The following is a 22,043-nucleotide window of genomic DNA, read 5'->3' as shown; positions in this document are numbered from 1 at the left end:
ATGCAGCTATGCCCTCACCTGTGGTATTGTGTCCCTGCGTTTAGGGCTGTAATGCCTGCTAGAGGGGTGACTTACCCATGCTGCAGGCAGTGTGGGTGGGCATTGCACACAGGGATGTGGGCCATGTCAACTCTTTAGTTTGGTCTGCACCAAAACACGCAGCATGCAGTGGCAGTGTGTGGGTGTTAAGGTGAGGGGTCTCTGAGGGTGGCATGCCCTCAGAGGCCCTCTCTGTTCACACGGCCCTTGGTACCAGGGGTACCATTTACAAGGTACTTGCATGTGGCCCAGAGGTTTGCCAATTGTGAGGACAAAGGTACAGTTTTGGGACAGAACATAGGTCCCGTAAGCCTGATTGGCAGGGACCCAGGGCACACTCAGTCAAGTTGGCATCATGCATCTGGCAAAAAGGTAAGTGGTAACCATGCAATAAGGGGCACTCAAAGACTGAATTCAGACCATTAGGTTGTACAAAACGTTATTTTGTTATTTTATTTCTAGAACCAAAAATCACTTAGTGCAGGTAAGTTTCACAGTGGTTTAAAAGTAGCAATACTTTTCAAGAATGCAGTAATATTTTGTAAATGCAGTTATATACTTTATAGTATTAAGTATGTTTTCTGTAGAAGTCAATTAAGTACAGTTGTATGCTTTTGCAATGATAAGGTTAGACAGTTCAGTGCAATAGATAGAACTACAATGCAATCCTACAGAGGAAAAAAGCCTGGGGGTACCTCGAAGAGGCACGGTTTGCAGGTTGGTACCCATGGTACTAGGGCAAACGCTCTGGGAGTTGAAGTGAGCACAGGGAGGGGCCACAGTGCAGCACCAAAGTTACACCACCAGCGGCACAGGGCGGCCAGGTGCAGGGTGCAAATCAGCGGCTGAGGCCCAATGTTTTCAAATGGACGTTATTGGTTTCGGAAAGAGGCTGCAGCTTTGGACCATGCAGCTGCATGAAGGCGATCAATGGCTGGGCAGGTGAGCTGGAGAGCTAGGGGACACCAGGGCACCATCAGCTGGGCTCTCCAAAGTCGGTGATGAAGGATGAAGGGGTGCGTTTTGGTGTTGGAGTTTTCTCATCTGGTTCTTGTCGCGCTCGGGAGGGACCTTTGAACAGATGCTGCAGGCGTTGAAGGGGTGTCCTGGAAGGGTCAGCCACTGATGCAGACGAGGTCCGGATCGCTGGGGACACTTCACAGGATAGGGGAGTCACTCAAACTCGGGCCATTGTTGTCAGGTGCAGAGTGTGCTGGGGACGCGAATCTGCCTGGATCCGGAGTCCTTGAAGTTGGAGTTTCTTTGTTGGACCATCCGTGTCCTCGGGATACAAGAGTCTTTTTCGAAGGCAGAGCTGGTCCCTGGGATTCTTGGAGGCTACTGGATGCAGGATTCACCACTTGCAGCTCGAAGGGTCTCTGAAGCAGGAGACAGGCTGGCAGAGCTGGGGCCAAAGCAGTTGTTCAGGCCTTCTTTTTCTTAGGTTGTCGTATCTAAGGAACAAGGTTTAGGGGTGCCCCTAAATACCTTTATTTAAGAGTGTTACAGGGGGGTACAGGTTGGGACCAATGGGTCCCTTCCCTGGGGTGTCTACACCCCCTCTTATGCCACCCTCCAGTGGGAGGGGGCATATGCCTCATCCTGAATGGGGGAGTCCCCTCATCTTCAAGATGGAGGGAACTGAGATGTGTGTTTGACTTCACCTCCCCCACATGAGGGGTGGGGTTGACAAAGGTAGGCAAAACTCCCTTTCTCTCTAGGTTTCTCCGCTGATTCTCCTGCCCACAGTGGGAATCAGAACCAGTGGGAGCCAGTTGCTGATAGCAACAGGGGTAGCTAACAAAAGTGGCAGGCCTTAGAAGATTTCCCCTTCGTGAACCCTGCCCATCCTGGGGGAGGAGGAATGACACCTCTGCCCAGAATGTGCTTTGTTTCAGGACCCACCATGCAAACTTCAACTATTTCCCTCAATCATCATGTAAAGTTGGCAAACTGGGCCTTTGTGTGACAACATCACTGCCAGCTTTCCCAACCATACTCCAAAACAATAACTCACTAACACTTGACCAACTGATTGACACTGTCACCACCCTATTTCATGTGCATGCTATTTACAATGCACCTGAACCCACAAAAGCATTATTTTAACATCTTGACAGCATTCTAGATAACTTCCACACTCTGATCCCTCTGAACATTCTTGGGGTTTGTAACAGATATACAAACACCCACATACAGAATACAATCTCCTCTCCACTTCATGCGGACCAGATACTCATTAATATTCACACATGCTCCACTCACTACACAACAACCTCATACTGACCTCTGGACACAGAGGCTACTTCTGGCCCTCCGTCTCCACATCCCTCTGATCATGCCTGCATGCACATACCAGTTACACTACCTCCACGATGATTCACTGAGTGTCAACTCATCTATCTCTAGATATAAAATTCTATAATTTATCCCTGCTTGCTGTACCACAGTGCACAACAATCTCTCTACTTCACCCAGTCCCAGCATCTTCTATGACCTCAGAAACACACTTCCCTCACTCTTAGATCCACACTTGCATCTCAGAACCTTTAACCCTCCAGCACCACATGCAGAGCAATGGATCCTTTTTCATGTCTAATCTCTGAAAGCCAAACTACGATCCCAAGTGCAGTCAGTGCTGAAATGAACCCTGTACCCCTCAATACCTGGAAACGTACAAAGGCCCACTCCTTGTCCTTGCTATAACTCGACAAATCCAAAACATTTTTCAATCACAAATGTTTATCTTCGCTTCAGAGTCATCCAACATGTCTTCTTCATTCCTTACAATCACTATCCTCCAAAATTCCATATCTGTAACCTCAGAAACTCTTGCAGCCACCGATTTTGATAAATATTTCTACTAGAACATTTACATCAGGATCACACTGGCCACTCTGTGTGCAATACCCCTAACTCTCTTATTCACCACAAACCTGTACAACCAGAACTATTGCACAGCATCTGCCTCAAGGCATACTCTCAACTTAAAGAGCAATCCAAAATTACCAGCCCTTCACACACTCACCTCAATCATGCATAACAGACTTCCGCATAGGCTTTCTTCTAAACAAATCATTGAGAGCTACCTGTCCATACTTCAACTTGGTGACACTTGAACAACTGACCATTACCATCATTGTCCCATTTCAGGCACACACTGTCATCTGCCATCCACCCAGACTTTCAAGAATCTAGAACAACATCCTAGATCAACTAAACCCCTTTGCCTCCGGTTGTATTTAGAGAATACTCAAGTAAAGAACCACAAAAGAAACTCTTCTCACAACTTTTGTTGAGCGTAAGCTAAACATTACATATTCCATTCAATCACACTGCAATCCTCTTGACTGCATACAGATCTTTTCAGCACATGACCCACTCTCAAATATCCTTGTGCTTATCCTCCTTTGGCACATCTGCATCCACTTGTTTCTCACAGCACCTACACCCAGTAATCACCTAATTCACCCATCTCCAGACATCCCTGAATCACCACAACACAGTGCACAACAATCTCATTATTTCACCTGATCCCAACTCCTTCAGTAACCTCACAACATACTACACTAAACATTAGAATCACACTTCCCTTGGTGAACTATGACGTTACAAGCACACTACCCTGGATCTTTCCTGGCATTGAATCTTTAAAAACTAAAGTGCGATCCCAGATGCGCCGCTGGAAAAAATATCAAAGTTATTAAATCTTAAAAATACCTGCTTTTTGCCCTCAACATTGCTCATCTAAAACATTATAATACTACTACCGAAATCTCATTTTCATTCCAGCCTTATCAAAACCTTTATCTCTTACCTTAACATGACTGCTCCCTGACTACACGTATCTGTCACACCCTCTGCACTTATTGCTAGTGAAGATGTTGAATAATTTCACTCAAAAATGTGCATGACGGCCACATTGCTACATTCAACAATCTACTTCACTCTGAGATGAGCCAGTCACCAGCTTTTTGTTCAATTCTCTTCAAACAAAATCACCTCTCAAAGTTATTCTTATATTTCTCTTGACTTCTTTATAAGGGTTACTTTACTGCACTCGTGCCCACACATCCCAGTCCTCCAATACCTAACCACATAGACATAATGTTGCAGGCAGCCTCTCTATCTTTTAGTGCCTTAAACGGGATATACCAGTGATAGTATATATTGATATTCCACCTAAATCCAAACATATTTTTCACAAGACATGCCTGGGTGTAAGGAAATCCAAAGCTAACTTCAACCATGATATCCCAATATCTTCCGTTAGCGACAAAGGTGGTTGACTTAGTTTTTACCGCCACTACTGGCACATGCACAGCACTCTTTCAATTTGTATTTTATTTGTGTGACAAAATCAGAATTATTGACTCATGCTCCTGTAAGCCATACCACGCTATGGATACCTTTACAGTTGCACTTTTTATCACCAAAGCAATCAATATACATAAAAGTATTGTTTTATGATGTCATGATTAATTTTATGGATACTGGACGGAAGTCCTCCAAATATTGATGTACTTTTGCTACTGTTATTGATAAATAAAGCTATTTGGAAGTGCTCTTGTTTTTACTCTTGGTTTAATCATGTATTATTATTTTATTGTCAGCTACTTTAATGGTTGTTTACATACCGAATAAAGTTTTTGAATCAAATCGCCTTCACAGTACTATTCAGTTTCTTACGACTAGAAGTGGTACAATCAGAGTCCTCTTCAGAAGTTTACTCTCATGCAAACATAAAACAGAAACTTCTTCACTTCAGACGTGGGTCCCTTGCTCTCCATGCCACTGGAATCAAGCTATCCTGGCTGAAGAGGGGTGAAACCCCGAAACCGGTCCTAGGATGCTTGGTTCCAGTCCAGGGAGGACCTGGCTTGGCAGTTCGGGCTGGACAGTTCCGATGAGGCACAGGGCCAAGACTGATTTGCATATGGCTGGGTTCAAACTGGAACGGCATGGTGAGCAAAAAAACGATGGATTTAGGCCCAGATCGTATGACATTGTTCTGCATTCTGTCCATCAACTGTTGTTTTTGCATCCTTTTATGTAAATCAACACATCTGTTTGTTGTCCTCCATACTACAATTGATCTTTTATACAATTTGTTATTCAAATCCAATCCCAATAAATTGTGCCAAAACCTACTGCAATCAAGCCTTAATGATTAAGTTTAGTTTCACAATGATACAAAATTCCAGCCACACATACTTACATGTCCTTTGTGCACGTATAAAACTATTTTGGCTATCACAAAGAGAGACAAGTGTTTTTCACCAATGTTTAAGCAAACATTTCATTGTCCTTTGTGCACGTATAAAACTATTTTGGCTATCATAAAGAGAGGCTAGTGTTTGAACGAATGTTTTAACAAACATTTCATTGTCTTAATTCAAGAGAACAATGGACAGTTTATTTCCTTTAAGAAACTTAACATCACTAAATTCATTAGTGAAGGTGAAAAATTTAAATTTTTAAGTGCTCCCATAATATCAAATGTTGTACTTAGAGACACATTCTGGGCATGCAGACCTTTCTCAGAACAGGATTCAGGAGATGGAATTCTATGTGGATAGCTACCCTGAGTGATGTTTGGAGACCGAAGAGTCTAAAAGCATTTCACTTACTAAAAATTGAATATGGAGTGGCAGATACTGAGGCTTTTTGTTACCTGCATCTGCACCATGTGATAAAACATTTGTGGGTCTTGAGAATGAGGCACAGGACACCTCACCCATGAAGTATAAAGTGTTAAATTCATCTTTTCATACAAAATGGTAGCCATGATCTACAAACCTCTGTACAGCAACCATGTAGTATGAAATATCTCCAGGGTCGATCGCTGGCTGATCTAGGCCATATTGAGAAAGCTGTTTAGGAATAAATGATGTAACCTAAAGAGGTGAGGAATCGCCGAGCTTCAGGCAGGTACAATATAACATTTGACATAGAGGATCTGATTACAAGTAATAGGTGCAACATTTATTCCTCCAAATAAAATCCAACTCTACTGAGTTGCAATTTGTTGTGTAACAAAAATACCACCCAATTAAGAGTCTTTCGCCGATAATGGGGAATAATATGCAGATTTTAGTCTTTACTACATCAAAATCAGCATGGTAGTCAACCACTTCCAAGTAATATCCGCAGTTTTGACCTTCTGAAATTTATCCAGAGGATGTGATTTTTATTTCACTACTTAATACTACTGCTACATATATGTGCAGGATTTGGAGTTACTGTAAATATTGAAATTTTAAGGCCAGCTCATAATGAGGGCCTGTAGCTACTATACTTAAATACAGATGTTATGGTTTGATACCATGCATGTTTGAGAGGATGCAGCCAACCACATTCCTTTTTCCTTATTTGGAATGCCATAGTTACGTGTGTTTTGGAAGGAGGTTGTGGAATGCCTCAGTAGCATCACTGACATCTCTGTGCCTTTACATACTGGGGTAATGTTTTGGATGTGAGATGCTTAGAATATTGCTTTTGATATATGTTAAGCTTTTAAGGATGTAGGATTGGTTGCAGCGCATTGAAAAATTGCCAGACTGTGGAGGCGGAAGATAGACACCACATTTTACGACCTGCTGCACGGGTAGAGCTCTTCTTTGCATGTTCATTAAACTAGGAGGCCCGAGGGGAATGTCCCTTTGAAAAGAGACCAACGAGTCGGAATGAAGGTGGCCAACTACATTGAGAATCAGCAGTCAAGTCAAAAATTGTGGCTACCGCTGTTAAACCTGTTAGGGTCTCCACCACCCTTGCCCAGCTGAAATCTATGGGAGCCATACCAGGAGATGGATGGCAAGCACTCGGTCACCATGATCAACACTCTGATACACCTGGGTGAGATACCCCATTGCGGTCCATTTATATCGGATAATGGAGGATGATCCTCTTTCTCCATGAATCATCAGAGTCGCTCTCCTATGAGTGATTTGAAAGATTGGGAAAGCTGCCATTCGTTAATGGTCTCACTGGGATTGAACCATTCTGTGTCTGTTTCTGATGTTGCGGAGGCTGCATCGAGGCCTGACACCACTGATGTAGCTCAGATTTCATCTGGAGTCAGGCATTGCTTTATTTTTGTGCTTCAGACAGACTGCATTTAAATGACGCAAATTTTGGTGCATGAAATGTGAAAACATGAATCAGATGCTTTTAAAGGGAAACCCTTTTGGTACCTACAAGTGAAAATATGAAATGAGGCCTGGTCAAAATGCTTTCAGTTGCTTGAAATATGGCTTACAAGTGGGAGGGGTGCCTTTTTGCTCATTTATTTCCTGAACACCAGGCAGGACAGTAGTCAGATAACTGGAAGCCTTGGAGAGAGAAGGAGGGGCTGCGTCTTTGGAGGCTATTTTGCAGCTCCTGAGGCAAAGAGACAGAGGAACAGCACAGCTAGGCAGAGAGAGCTGAGAGGATCAGAACAGGTTTAGATTTTAGGTGCTAAACTTTACATTTCATGCTTTGACTAACTGCTTTTGAAAGATGTATTTGTCCTATGCATTTATTTCTCTTTATGGGAGATTTTTTCCATTATTAATTATTGATTAGCCCTGCAAGACTCACTCTTTTCTTAGAAACTCTTTAAGAGTTTTGACTGACATTTTGCGCCACATTTTCTTTTCTACATGTGATGCTTAATATGCAGATTGTAATATGTTCTGTATTCATTTTATACTTTCCTAATTTCCAAATTCTGTCACCTGATTGATATTTGACTAATGAATAAAGGGTTAGAAAAGCTTCACTTTTAACTAAGAAAATAAAACCCTTTAAAAATACTCACAACTCTCTTTATTGGCTTAAATATTAAATGCATTTTTGATTTTTTATGTTTATAAAAAGTCTCTTAAAGGTAAAATACAATGGCAAGGGTCCAGTACCTTTACACCGGTAAATTGGAGGTATTGAGGTTTTGCATTCAGAAATTACCGTGAAATTACTGCTGCATCAGTTTCTGGTAGCAAGAGGATGGTCATTATTGATTAGTTTGGTGACTAAGGATTATTAATATCACCATCAACTATTCAACTAATGGATCATTGACCTTGGGAGGGAAGTAAAATAATTGCCCAAGTTAGATAAATGTCCAAGTCCTGATTCCTGATTCCAATGCTCAGAACCTGAAGACTGGCAAAGCAGTACTGGAAGGTGAAGCAAAAAGGCGATTGCTGGAGTGGTGTGAGTATCAATAGGGTTGTGAAATCTTGGTAATGTGCTAGGATGTATTTTTGAAGTGTTGAAAATAGTAAGGGTGTTGACTGTTGATGAAAATGTTGCTCATTTTGAATTGATGGTTTATTTGATTATATTGGTAATTTCATAGGACAGGGTTTATTGGTTATTGATTATATGTTTTAACTCTTCATGTTAAGTAAGTTAGTGTCTTGTTCTATGTTGTCTGGAAAAACAGGTATGTACACCTATGGAATCCCGGGAAGGAATAGCGGGTGGTAACTGGAAGCCACACTGCTCTGAGGTTACTCGTCTGTTGGATTAACACTGAGAAGCTATGAAGGGCTGGCAGTATTAAATTACAGACTATTTTCTGTGTAAAGGTGAGAGTGATTGATAGCAAAGAGTTCGCTGGTGAAATTTTGGTTTTATATCATCTAGAAAGGGTAACTTGAGTGAAGGGTAAGCGGAAGGGATTTACTCGCAGTGTTTGAAGAGTAAACGGAAGTTCTTACTTTGTGAAGGGTAAGCGGAATGTGTTACTCGCAGTGAAAAGAAATCTATCCTTTGTTTAGTGGAACAGACAGAGTGGCGAATGTTTTTATGTTGTTATTAACAGAATTTTGATTAAGAAAACTCAGAAAAATACTTCAGTAAGAATTTGTGGAGGGTCAGTGGTAGGAGTTAAACTGACTGAAATTGAAACTGACAGCATTGAAGAAAAGACATTGTATTGAACTATTACAGAAATGAAAATGTTTGAAGGTTTCAAGAAACTGTTGGGAGGTAAAGTGAAAAATTTGTTTTTAATTGGTGATGCTCCTGAAGGAACACCTGTGCATTTTATGTCTACCAATTTGGGACAAAATTCATGTATGTGGGTTCACCAATGGTGCAAGATTACTGAAAAAGAAGGTCCTTTGAGGTTTCCAAAAGATGGTACTTTTGAATTGCAAATTATTGACAAATTAAGGCAAGTGTTATGTGAAATAAAGACACCATCTAGAGCTGCACAATTTGAGGCCTTAAGCATGTGGGAAAAGACAGCAAGAGACAAAGTAAGTGAGGATAAAAAGGTAAAGCACCAGATGCAGGAGAAGGGAATTAATGATGATAAAAAGCTTCAAATAAATAATGATTCAGGGGATGAAATAATGGATGCATTGTTAACTGAGTGTCCGCCACTTTCTGTGGTTCCTATTAAAAATACTGAAAATAGTGTGCCAGTAAGTACTACAGTGGCTACTGCTTCTGTTAAACCGAGAGAAACACAGATTGAGAGAACTGTGCAGACATTTCAGAATGACCCACTACCTGTTGATTCAGCACTGACAGGGATACCTCCAGGTGTTACTGCTTCAAATATGACTGATTCGATCCAAATATCACAAACTGCATATGCATAGGCAATGCCTAGAAAAATGATGACTGTCCCAATTAATATGGTCCCTACGCAAAAGATTCAAACAGCTGCAGAAGGAGTAATTATGTCAGGGTTTATTTTAGAATCTCAGAATTCACAGATTATTGAACAGAAATTACCCCAGACAGTCCAAGCACTGGAAGGTGGGGGAAGAATGGTATTTACAACATCTGCAGCCTAGGGTAAAACAAATATATTTGAAGTTGGGATTTTTCAAACCTGCTTTGAGGAAGCAGCAGTGATTAAAAAGATAGAAAGCATGGGGACCAAATTAACCCAGACCCTGAAAAAGAGAAACAGCTCAATGTTTTAAATTTAACATTTGAACATGAAGAAATTAACAGTCCCTGCTGTTTAAATCATGAAAATGGGAACCAGTGTCAGGAAAGAGAATTAATTTCCCTGAGTAAGGAAACAGCTACATGGGCAGTAACTACACATGATATACTGACTGATATGGCTCAAAAATATGAAATTGATGTTTCAGGAAGCTTTCCATTTCAGAAACGTTTTAGGGTACATATGAATGATGAGGCAAATGAGACAATGTGTTCTTCAGGAAGGCAATTGCACATTGCAGAAATGAAATATATTTTTTAATGCAATGGGTTTGAGAAATTAGGAAACAAGTGGGCAAGAAAACATGAGAAAAAAAAGAAACCACAAGACCTAGCAAGGAAACTGGATAAGAAAAAGAAACCACCAGATCTAGTTGAGGAAAATAATAAGAAGAATGAGGGAGAAGCTTTTGCTTACTCACTGAGAGAAAAGGTGGGAGAAGTGCATGTGCCACAGAACAAAGGTGAACTTGCAGCATTTCTGAACACATTCACACAATTGAGAGACAAACCTATGCTGTAGTACACAGAAGTTGATGGATTTGTTGAAAATTTAAAGGAGTTGTGCATTAATGTGGAAATGTTCTTTGACATTTCCATGCAGACTGAATTGTGGTTTGAATCTAAAGTTGTTGTGCAAAGCCCAGATGAGGAGACAATGAAAAGGGTTTGCATGAATGTACCATCATTTTCTGTTGTTATGGAGAAAACGTAGCAGTGATTACTTTCCTGAAGGGCAGAGTGCCAGCAAAGGATGTTGATTGGGTACAGATTAAAAGAACACAGGATGGAAGTAAAGGTGTTTTGCTTTGTGCAAATTCGGGTATGGATGTTGCACTGCTGGAAACAGTATTCTTTTGCCATCTTTATAACAGATGTGAGCATTGGAAGAAGAAATTTAAACAAGATGCAGCAGTTGGAAATGTGCAAATACAAAGAGAAATGCAGGTGTAAGATGTGTCAGCCAAGCAAATGCAAATGTCAGTTCAGAAAACAGGTACCAATGGCAGGAGTTTTTAAAGCCCAAATGGTCCCACAAAATATGGAAAATGCTAAAACTAATTAAATAAGTTGTCCAGAGCAAATGTGAATTATTTCCAGAAAGAAAATCAGAACCCAGTTCAACAGGTTACTTTATTTGAAAATGAGAGTTTTAACCCTAACAATTCTGAATTTACCAAGTCCATTGTGAAAGCAGTGGAAGGTCGAAACTTAGTTGGAGTTTTAAACAAAGAAATTACAAACCCAGTTTTAGAAGAATTTGCACCAAAAATAGGCCCATTTGAAGAAAGTCACCAATTTGTTTTTTGTGACTTAGGCTTGGCAGGAAAACAATTGTTTTGCAAATTAAACAGCACAGATTACTGTACACCAGATAATGTTGATTTTCAGATTCCTGATGAGGATGTACATTTTAAAATGGCCCAACAAGAGACAGCTGTAGCATTGTTTTCAGAAAAGACAGTTGAAAAACTACCTTCTGATTTGAAAGAAATAATTAACACAGAAATAATGGAGTTCACAGAGAAAGATGTCAGATTAATAAAATGTGAAGAGCATGTCTTATTCAAATTAGAATTAGATGACATGTATTCAAGAAGAGCATCAGTTGCAGAAATTTTACCAATAATTAGAGATACACTGAGTAAAAGATTTTTCATGGAATTGATTGGAAGTTTATGTAACTTTCTGAACATAGGTTCACAGAAACTAAATGAAAAGAACAGAATAGTGCAGGAGATTAATAACATAACTTTTCCATCTTGTCCTGTGGTACCGAATCCAGCCAATGTATTTTTTCACATTCCATGTGCTGAAGAATGGCTTACTGTGGTTGATTTTTGTCAAGTTCATATCACAGTGCCATTGCATGAGAATAGTCAGGAGTACTGTCAAAAAGAAAACGAATGTCTGGGACACATAATTGGAAAGGGAGGTAGAAAGGTGTCACCAGAGAGAGTGGAAATAATTTACCAGATGAATCCCCCTCAAATTCAGAAAGAAGTCAGGACATTTTGGGGAATGGTTAGCTGCTGTAGAGAGTGGTTACCAAACCTTTCCCTAGTGGCTAAGCCTTTACTGACGCTGACACCCAGGGATGTGTCTGATCCGCTTCCATTGGACACCATTTGCACAAAAGCATTCCTAGAGTCGAAAGAGAAAAGGTGTCGAGCCCCAGCACTAGGAATGAAAGTTTATTTAAAAGAAAATACACCAATTTGCAGTGAGAGGGAGGGCTGCGCTCTCTCAGTGCCTGTTCAAAAACATGAATGTGTTCAGAGGTCTGTGACTTATTTCCCAATGACTCTTGACCCCAACGTCACTGAAATGCCCAGCTGCCTTAATTTAGTAGCTGTGGTAAATGTCAGTCATTAAAAGAGTGAGTTTAGAATAATGGAATTTCCAATTATTGTAATGGTTGCTTCCTTTGTGGAGTTATTTTGGGAAAATACTGTGACCAAGAAATGTCTAAATTCAAATGTATTTAGCATACTGCCAGCAAATGAAATTGTTTGTGATCAAACTGAACCTAAATGTTTAAATGTCGTTAATTTCTGCCTGAAACCAAAGTTAGACTTTAATGATGAACGTCTGATTCGGCCCAACCATTTTGTAGCTGGCCCATATTTGAAAGGTAACAATTTACACATTAGGAGCACATGCTGTGCTTCCTATACATTATGTTGTCAAGGCTTCATGGCTTTCAGTAGTTACCTCAGCCCAAAATTCGAAATTGATTGCCCTCACCATAACATACAGTATAACTGCTCAAATGGGAGTCACTGTTGTCATGGGAGAGAGAAATGCTAATTCAGTTGCACAAAATTGTGTTCTGTTAGCATATACATTCAATGGAATCTTCACAGGTGAATTAAAAGAGGCTCAAGAAAATGTTTTAGAAGCAGAACAACAGGGTTGTATCAGAATTGTTTTTAGAGAAAAATGACAACTGCATAGTGGCAAATCTGTTATTGCAAAAACTGATGCCCAGGAATAGATTGCCAGTTTCTCTGAAATTAGATCATAATGAGGTCTCAAGGATGATGTGTGCAGAACCACAGATTGAACAAGGATTAGATTGTAGCTATCTGCCTCAAGTTTCAAGCATAATAAAGCAACACAAAGACAGTACAGAGTTACACTTTGCAAAAGACTGTATTTCAGCATCACCACAGTGGCTTAAAATTAGACCTGCAAATGCACTTGTGAAAAACACAGATGAAAAGACTAGCCATTGCTGTGAAGGTCTGACTGATGTGGAGCGTGCAGTTTCTCAGCAGATTGCAGCTGCTACACAAGATCTGCATAATGAATGGTGCCAAAACTTTGATCTGAGAGATGCTGTGAAATGGAAAGGCCTGTTCCAAAGGATCCTGGCAAAGACTGTTGTGAAATGTGGTGGCCTTTCAAAGTGGGTACATGCCTCTCACACATGTATGGTCCTGTGTCTCCCTGATAAAACAGCTCCTCTTCAAGAAGATATGCCAGCAGTGGTCAAAAGTCCACAGAAGAGGGTCAGTCAAGCTGTAAGGGAACACACAGAGTCTGGAGCAGCACTAGAGAAAACTGAGGTGGCATTGGAAAAGCAAAAAGTTGAAACTGACTCAGATGAAAGCGGTGTCCAAAGGGTGAAAGAGCCAGATGCAGCCTCTGGAAAAGAAATTAGTGCTGTGGGCCTACGAGTGGAGGTAGGAAAAAGCTGGCTGAAAGGGAATCCAAAAAGTTTGCAGTGGTCCCTCGAAAAATCATTTGCACCTATAGCTGAAACATCTGAATCTGAACAAAGTGAAAAATAAAAGTGAAAGGCTTGGATTGGAAAAGTGCACGGAATTGATGGTGCTCTGTCTGAGTTTCTCAGCACCTGAGTGGTCAAATTGCATGGAAGAAGTACCGAATTCCACACTCTTTGAGCCACCCTGAAGGCAATCTGGTGACAAAGAGAAAAAGAAAGGCTGAAACAACTTAGAATTGTCAAGAGCTGAAGAGAAAAATAATCTTTGAATGATGAAGAAAAAGAAGAAATGAAGAAAAGAAAAGATTTCATAAACAATGGAGTGAAAAGAAACTGCAGAGCACACATTTTTCTTCTAAAATTTATTTTTCTGTTTCCTCATAAATAGTTCTTTTTCTTACAGAAAATGTAATTGTTTTAAAATGTAAAAGGGTGTAAAGTCATGTAATGAGGAACACTCCTGATTAATGACGTATCCAGTCAGCCCATGGGGAGACAATGTGTCTTGAAGTTCTGATTGGACCAGCTATGAGGACCAAGCACGTGGACTTTTGCTTGAAATATGGCTAACAAGTAGGAGGGCTGCCTTTTTGCTCATTTTTTTCCTGAACGCCAGGCAGGACAGTAGTCAGATAACTGGAAGCCTTAGAGAGAGAAGGAGGGGCTGTGTCTGTGGGGGCTATTTTGCAGCTCCTGAGACAGAGAGACAAAGGAACAGCACAGCGAGGCAGAGAGAGAGCTGAGAGGATCAGAACAGGTTTAGATTTTAGGTGCTAAACTTTAAATTTCATGCTTTGACTAACTGCTTTTGAAAGATGTATTTGTCCTATGCATTTATTTCCCTTTATGGAAGATTTGTGCCATTATTAATTATTGATTAGCCTTGCAAGACTCACTCTTTTCTTAGAAACTCTTTAAGAGTTTTGACTGACATTTTGCGCCACATTTTCTTTTCTACATGTGATGTTTAATATGCAGACTGTAATATGTTCTGTATTAATTCTATATTTTCCTAATTTCCAAATTCTGTAACCTGATTGACATTTGACTAATGAATAAAGGGGCAGAAAAACTTCACTTTTAACTAAGAAAATAAAACCCTTTAAAAATACTCACAACTCTCTTTAGTAGCTTAAATATTAAATGCATTTTTGATTTTTCATGTTTATGTAAAGTCTCCTGAAGGTAATATACAGTGGCAAGGGTCCAGTACCTTTACAGCGTTAAATTGGAGGTAATTAGGTTTTGCATTCAGAAATTACCGCTGCATCACCACACAGACATCTTTGATGTTATTAATGGTGAGTCAATTGGCCTTGAGGGTGAAGTGAAGGCAGAAAGGGTACCATCAGATGTTGGGTATATTTTCTCTCAGCAGGTAGGGCTTTACATCTTTGAATTCACGTTGTTTGTCTAGGGCGTAAAGGGAGACATCTTGGAACAACCAGATGGTATTGCCACAGAATATCACAGGGTTTTAGCTCTGCACCGCCTGGAGCTTCTGTGTGGATAGTGCAAGGGATTTTTCTGATTTCATCCTTTTCCCTGCCACTGTGGGAGAAGACGTGGTAGCGCTCCACTCTTTGCCTTTGTTAATTGTAATGTCCTCTATGTGCATGGCAGTGCTGAGAAAGGTTGGATGGGCTCTCTGAGGCCCTTGTAAAAGTGTCTTGTTGGGTGACACAAGACTCTAAGCCGCCTTTGGCTACTGTTATGGGAGAGGGCACAAAAGGCCACAGGACTAGAAGCAGTAATGCCCCATCGGCGTTTCCTATCCTCATGTTATGCCTCAGAAGCAGTCTCCAGCCTAAATGACCTCGCCTCTGATTTCCCACAACCTGCCAATTCTCAGATGCATGAAGTTATCCCTAGGTAGAGGTGTGCCGCTTCTGGCGAAGTGCCTGCCTGTATTGTGACCAAGATGATGACGCAGCTCTATTGGAGGCCTATCGATCTCATGGCCCACTTCCCACATGACCCGGATAGTGGAGAGGGGTCAACATATGATACCCCCATAAAAGGAGGGAGCAGGAGATCAGCGTTCAAACACCAACCACACATGCATTTACAACACAAGGTAAGTATATATAAGGTAAGTGAAACTATATATATATATATATACATATATATATATATATATAGAGAGAGAGAGATATGTAGATATATGTGTGTGCGCGCATCTTTGTATATATATAGGGCCACTCCGCGCTGCTATGGTGCAACTGGTGTAATGAATTTAATGTAAAGATAAACCGGTTTGAACATCAAGTTAGACATGCCGTTTTCTGTTTCCTGAGCCGAGCGGAATTGACGCTGTGAAAGTCTTTGGCTAAACAACAACATATTCATTATGAATATATATGTATGTATATATGTGTGTGTGTGGGTGTATATATATATATATATATTATTTTTTTTAATTGGGGGGACCATTACCAACCCATACCCCTACTGACTCCTAAACCCTAAAGACACTCTTACCATTTAATGCCCTTACCACTCCTAAACCCTAAAATCACCCTTACCACACAGTGCTTCTACCTTCCCCATAACCCTAAAAATACCCTCACCACCCACTACCCTTACCCACCACTAAACCCTAAAATCACCCTTACCCACTATACACCTACCCACCCATAATCCCTAAAAACACTCTTACCACCCAATACCTTTACCCAGTGATAAACCCTAAAAGCACAGTTACCACCCAAGACCTCTATCCAGCACAACCCATACATTTTATATATATAAATATATATATACGCGCACACACACACGCACACACACACACATACACACTCTCTCTCTCTCTCTCTCTCTCTCTCATGCACACCGACACCCATGCAGACTCACTTCCAGGGGCACAAGTCGGGGGTACACATGGGTAGACAGTGTCCACTTATTTCATTGGGTGGCCCACACGGGAATGTGCTGAACTTGTACTGGTGTGATTTTCAGACACCAGGACACAGTCAGCAGTACATGCACGTTGTCTGCTTTCCTTTTTCAGCAGCAACATGGAGGTGGGAAGGGGGCTTTGTTCTTTTAAATTCAAGCTGAGGGCAAAATAAAGGCTGAAGTTACGGGGCCATAGGGCCTCTTTTTGTTCTACCCTGGCTGGCTGGCAGGTATCTGGAACCTCACACTTAGAGGGAGCTGCAATGGAGAGGAAACACAAGGCAAACAGCTTATCACTTCACAAGTACCTAAGAGAGGCATGCTTTTGAGTTTGTTCAGTCTCTGTATATAAGACATATGCATGCACTGTAAGAATGTCATATGTATTGGTCTGTCTCACTGTTTACATAAATCGCAATTGAAATATCACTATTTTATTTTATTTCTTTTATAGCATTACTCATCCCATTACAGTGTGTCAGAGCACTTTACATCACATAGACACATTACATGACTGTAACAGGATGTCAGATATGATTTAGAAGTGGTGCAGTGACATTTATAAGCATTTATTGGATACAAATCAAAGATATGCAGACAACAAATAAAGCTTCTTCTATGGGTTATCATGACTTCGGTACGGCCATGCTCAGGTCCTCTTCCCTCATTGTCTTCTTTATGGTAGCCCAGGGTAACTCTCGTGGAAAACAAAGGAAGGGCTTAGTAATCAGGCCAAGCTATAACCTGATTCCCATCATTCACACCTTAATGTGACAATAGAGAACCCCTTGTCCCATATCAAGTGCTGAGGGAATGGGTATCATTCGCCATGAGGAAAACCGTCTACAGGACCAACCCCTCTTGTTCTCCAATGTAACCACTACTTTACAAACGTTCTACCTTTCACCCGTAATTCCTATAACTCTATAGCCCAATCAAATAACCCCAAGCTACTGCCCACCAAATATCGACTAGTGTACCCCTTCGGGTCACTTGCTTGAGGACACAGCTATCATAAGGTATTTTAAAATGCAAATTTGCGAACCAATTAAGCAAAACAGATTTACTGCCATGTCTCTTCTTGTTGTCAATTTCTTTGTTGGAGAATTTAAAAAAATAAGAACCTCCTTGATGAGGAAGTCAAACTGTGCAGCGCAGCAAGTCACCTTGCTGCATAACAGGAAAAGGGCAGAAATACCCATTTATTTAAGGCAATACAGTGCATATCTGTCCTTTCCCTTAAGATGGCGCCCTTGCACGATGGTGCAAGGGTTCCTGGTTTGCATACAGGTTTGTTTAATGTGCAGGAAGGAGAACCTTCCTGCATAAAAATAATCTTGGGAGGCAAATTCCTCTTTCTTTTTGTGCTGTCCCCGATGAGAACAAGCTGGCCCGCTTGCTGGGGCACCATCTGTAGCACCACAGCTCTTTGTCTCACCCACGGTTCACAAACATCTCAATTACAATCTGAACAATGAATGAACTAATGCATGGTAAGTGAATGAGGCACACAGGTGATATTCTTCATTCGGGTTATGCCTCTGGAATTCGAAAACTGGGATGGAGTGATTTTGGCAGTGACGTTGCCATTGCACCACAAAAATATGATGGATAGAATGCTGAACATTGTCAAACATATACTCTCGTCACAGATCTGGGTTAAATCCATCGTTTTGTTGCTCACCATGCCACCCCAGTTTAGAACCAGCCATATGCAGACAGTAACCTACGAACCACCCACCCATTACATGACGATGGTGCATATAGAGTAACAGGCAGTCCTACAGGAGGATTTGTATTAGTGAGTTCCAGAGCCTCATTTCCCATTATCCAATACACACAAGAAATCCACTCTATATATTCAAAAGGCTTTATTAAAAAATAATGTAGCAATCAAGGATGAATTATATGTTTGAATGGTGCTATAAAAATAAACATAACAGTGGTAATTAAGGAGGCTATTGAACAATATATTAAAAAGAATTGCAGAATTTTTATGGTGTTCATTAAATTAAAGTATTGAATGATTAAACACAGTCCATGATAATCTCCCTCCATTTCTAGCCCCTCACTAAACCTTATGAACAAAGAGCCCATCTGAGTTTGTGAGGCGGGCTGTGACACTCATACCTGGGCTGGATAACAAAGGTGCTTTCATTCTGCTACTGTGGTTTGAGAAGATCGCAGTCATTCTCTATTATGGAATTCAGAGCTAAGGAAAGTGCATTTAAGCCTTAGTTCTTGGAGCTCGTGGCCTTCAGAAAAGATGTATGCAGTACACAGCTTGAACAAAGCTCCCAAGGACATCTTAAGGTGTCTCTTCCGGAACATGTGTCTATATCAGACTTAAAACCCCTTTTCTGGGTTTTATGAAAAGGCTAGCCTTCATGATTAATGAAGTGCAATGCAAAAATTTGCATAATAATGTTATTGCACATTCACTTAAATCTGATTTCTCTCTGCTAAATAAAGATGTATTGCTATCTTGGAGTGCCCATTTGTCTTTGGGAATCCCAACGTTTTGTGGTGGCATATTTTGCGGGGACTCACGACGGAGCACCAGCAAGCTAGGTGGATGGAACCACTTTTCAGTGAAAAACAGGAAGTGATATGTATATATATATATACTGGGTAGTTATAGGTAGGTTAGCGTTTACACAGGAAATTCGTTTTTAGTGTTGCTAATAACTTTTGCACCATTTGACGAATCTTCACAAAACTTCCCAAAAAATTCTCTTTTCTGCTTTTTTGTGCATAGAAAGTTTTGGGGTGATCTGCCAAGTGTCTGCCGACAAAAATGTGTGGTCTCAAAACACAAAATCCCCATGAATTTTCCATGGAGTTCTTTAAGAAGCGCTACTGCAAACTCTGTTGATGGAATTACACCAAATTTGATGGAAAGCTAGATCTTAGGCTTAGGGAGCTTTTCTTCCCTTTGGCCATCTCACTCCTGTGGGAGTCAGACTCTTGCAGGACCGAGCGCTCTGATTGGCTACCAGCAACATGAAGTTTTAAAAAATCTGGAATACCAGAAATAAAAACCTAACCGTGGGGAAGAACAGGGTTTTCACTGAACATGTATGAAAATACTCCTTCCAGAAAGAAAAATTATTTTCTAGAGACCCCTCAACCACCAGGGTTTCCCCTAGGTGGCATGCTTCATCATTGGGGCCCTCTCAATCCGCTATGGATTGAGGCGTGCTGCCACTTGCGGAACTACGTAGGAGCACTAAGTTGTGAAAAATGTGTAGTGCAGTGAAAGTGGAGTGGAAAAACAAAAAGTAAAAAAATATCTAATTAGTGGGCTAATATTTTATTCCTACCCCTAGTTGGGGGTAGGAATAAAATTTAGGGGAGAGGAGTTGGCCTAACAGCTAGGGCGCTCCACCTTGGACCTGGCGAACTGGGTTCGAGTCTCGGTAATGACGCTGAACATCCTGTGATTCTGGACAAATCACTTAATTTCCCCGTGCCTAATAAAAAAACCAAAAAAAACCCCAAAAGAAATGAATGTGTTTCCTCATGTAACGTAACTGGTGCTATGTAAAAGCGCTCTGATACCTGATTGGATTCGGGTCAAGTTTGCGCTATATAAATAAAAATAAGTTGGTATGACTAAAATCAGGGGTTAATAATAGGGAAAGTCTAACTATAATGAGTATAGAGTCCCTAGTATTGGGTTGACATGTCTCAAAGCTTTTCTTCAGGACCACACGAGGACCAGCCCTGTGCGTGCCACTCCTAAGCAAACCTATAATTAAAAATTAATGAGGTGCACACCTACTGTGTATACACCTAACAAGTAATTCATATGGTTAATCACTGACACGTAGTATCTGACGAAATAAAGCAAAGAAAGAATTAAAAACGCGCCCGCCTCCCAGCCAGTCTGGGAGGTCATTGACACATGCGGCATCTTAACTTGATCAATGTACTCTTCTATAGTGGGTGGGTGTAATTAAAAGTAATAATTTGTGCGAACATCCAGCATGGTAAGAAACTCACACTTGCGACACCTGGTAATAAATACCACGTGACATACAACATATAACACTTATTTGTCAGCATATTAGTGACACACACTTTAGTTTAGGCAGAATTTTGCCTCATGATCTGCAGGGGTAGATGGGCTTGTAGTCACACCCTAAGGAAATAATGGGGACACAGAGTGGTAATTCGCGAGGAACAAATCGGAGGGGAATTCTCCTGGTGTCTCACATTGATCTAAAATGGGATATTGAAATCTCATTAGTTCCTAGGAAAGGAACTCAAGGAGAAAAGGGTTAGCGAGGCTTACTTCGTCAAAGCGCACCTCTGGCAAATCACCTAATGGCGTCCCCAGAGACCACATCTTACCGCGTCTGTCTCACAGAGTCCATTAAATACTGCCAGAACTGTCCAGTCATGCTTGCTTTGACAACTAGACCGTAAACCTCCAAAATGGCCGCTCCAGAAGGCAATACCGGGGGCCATCGTGTGTGAGTGACTCAGATGCCTTTCGGTGAGACCTCCGAGTGGCATATTTCATAAAAGAAATGGGAACTGAAGATATGAAACCAACCCAAAAGCGAAATACTCAAGGGTCTGGTTATTGAGTGCAAACAGAATGCTCAAAAAGAGAGGTCGGCTAGACTGGAGATAATATGGAAGGAAGCCATCTTGAAATGTCTAAAAACGGCGGGCCATCTTGTAATGTCTAAGAATAATGTAATGGTACAGGGGCTCTAAACAAGCGGACCACCTCAACGCAGGTGTTAGACATAGCTTATACATTCTTAATGTGGGATGTCAGTGGTGATCAGGTTGATGACAAGGAGACCACGAAAAATTGTATTACATAGTGCCAGTGTGGGTATCCTAAAGGGATTGATAATTCCCCTGAGTGATACTGGTAGCAAAGTATTGTTCCTAGAACACTGTATCTAAATTGTATATTGTGCGTACCAGAGTCATTTTACAAATTGCCCCCACGGAATGTTGTCATTCAACCCTTCAGTGTCCATGTGTAATTTGTACACCCATATTTGTTCTTTCTCTAGTAACCTGTGTTCTAGATTGTCAGTGTGTTTGATGTGTTCTAACATCACCCACTGCAGATCGTATGGGGTATGTTGTATTTCTTTAAAATGTGATGTCATGTTTGTGGTGATCCTAATGCACCTGATGTAGCTTCGGTGCTTGCTAATCTTGGTGCTGACCTTTCTAGTGGTCATACCTACATAATGCAGGTTGCATGTGCATGTGATCATGTACACCACCCCAGGGGTCTTGCTATTAGTGAAATTGCGTATTTCTCAAATCATCTTGTTGTTAAAAGTCACTTTCTTTGTGGTGGAGGTACGATGACACACGCTACAATTACCGCAGGGGTAGTGACCCATTGGTAGCGTGCTCAGCAATGGTTGTGTTTTATCATTCT

This window comes from Triturus cristatus, chromosome 5_1 (assembly GCF_964204655.1).
Source record: "Triturus cristatus chromosome 5_1, aTriCri1.1, whole genome shotgun sequence".
NCBI lineage: Eukaryota > Metazoa > Chordata > Amphibia > Caudata > Salamandridae > Triturus > Triturus cristatus.
The sequence above is the reverse complement of the archived record's forward strand: the minus strand, read 5'-3'. Positions refer to the sequence as shown.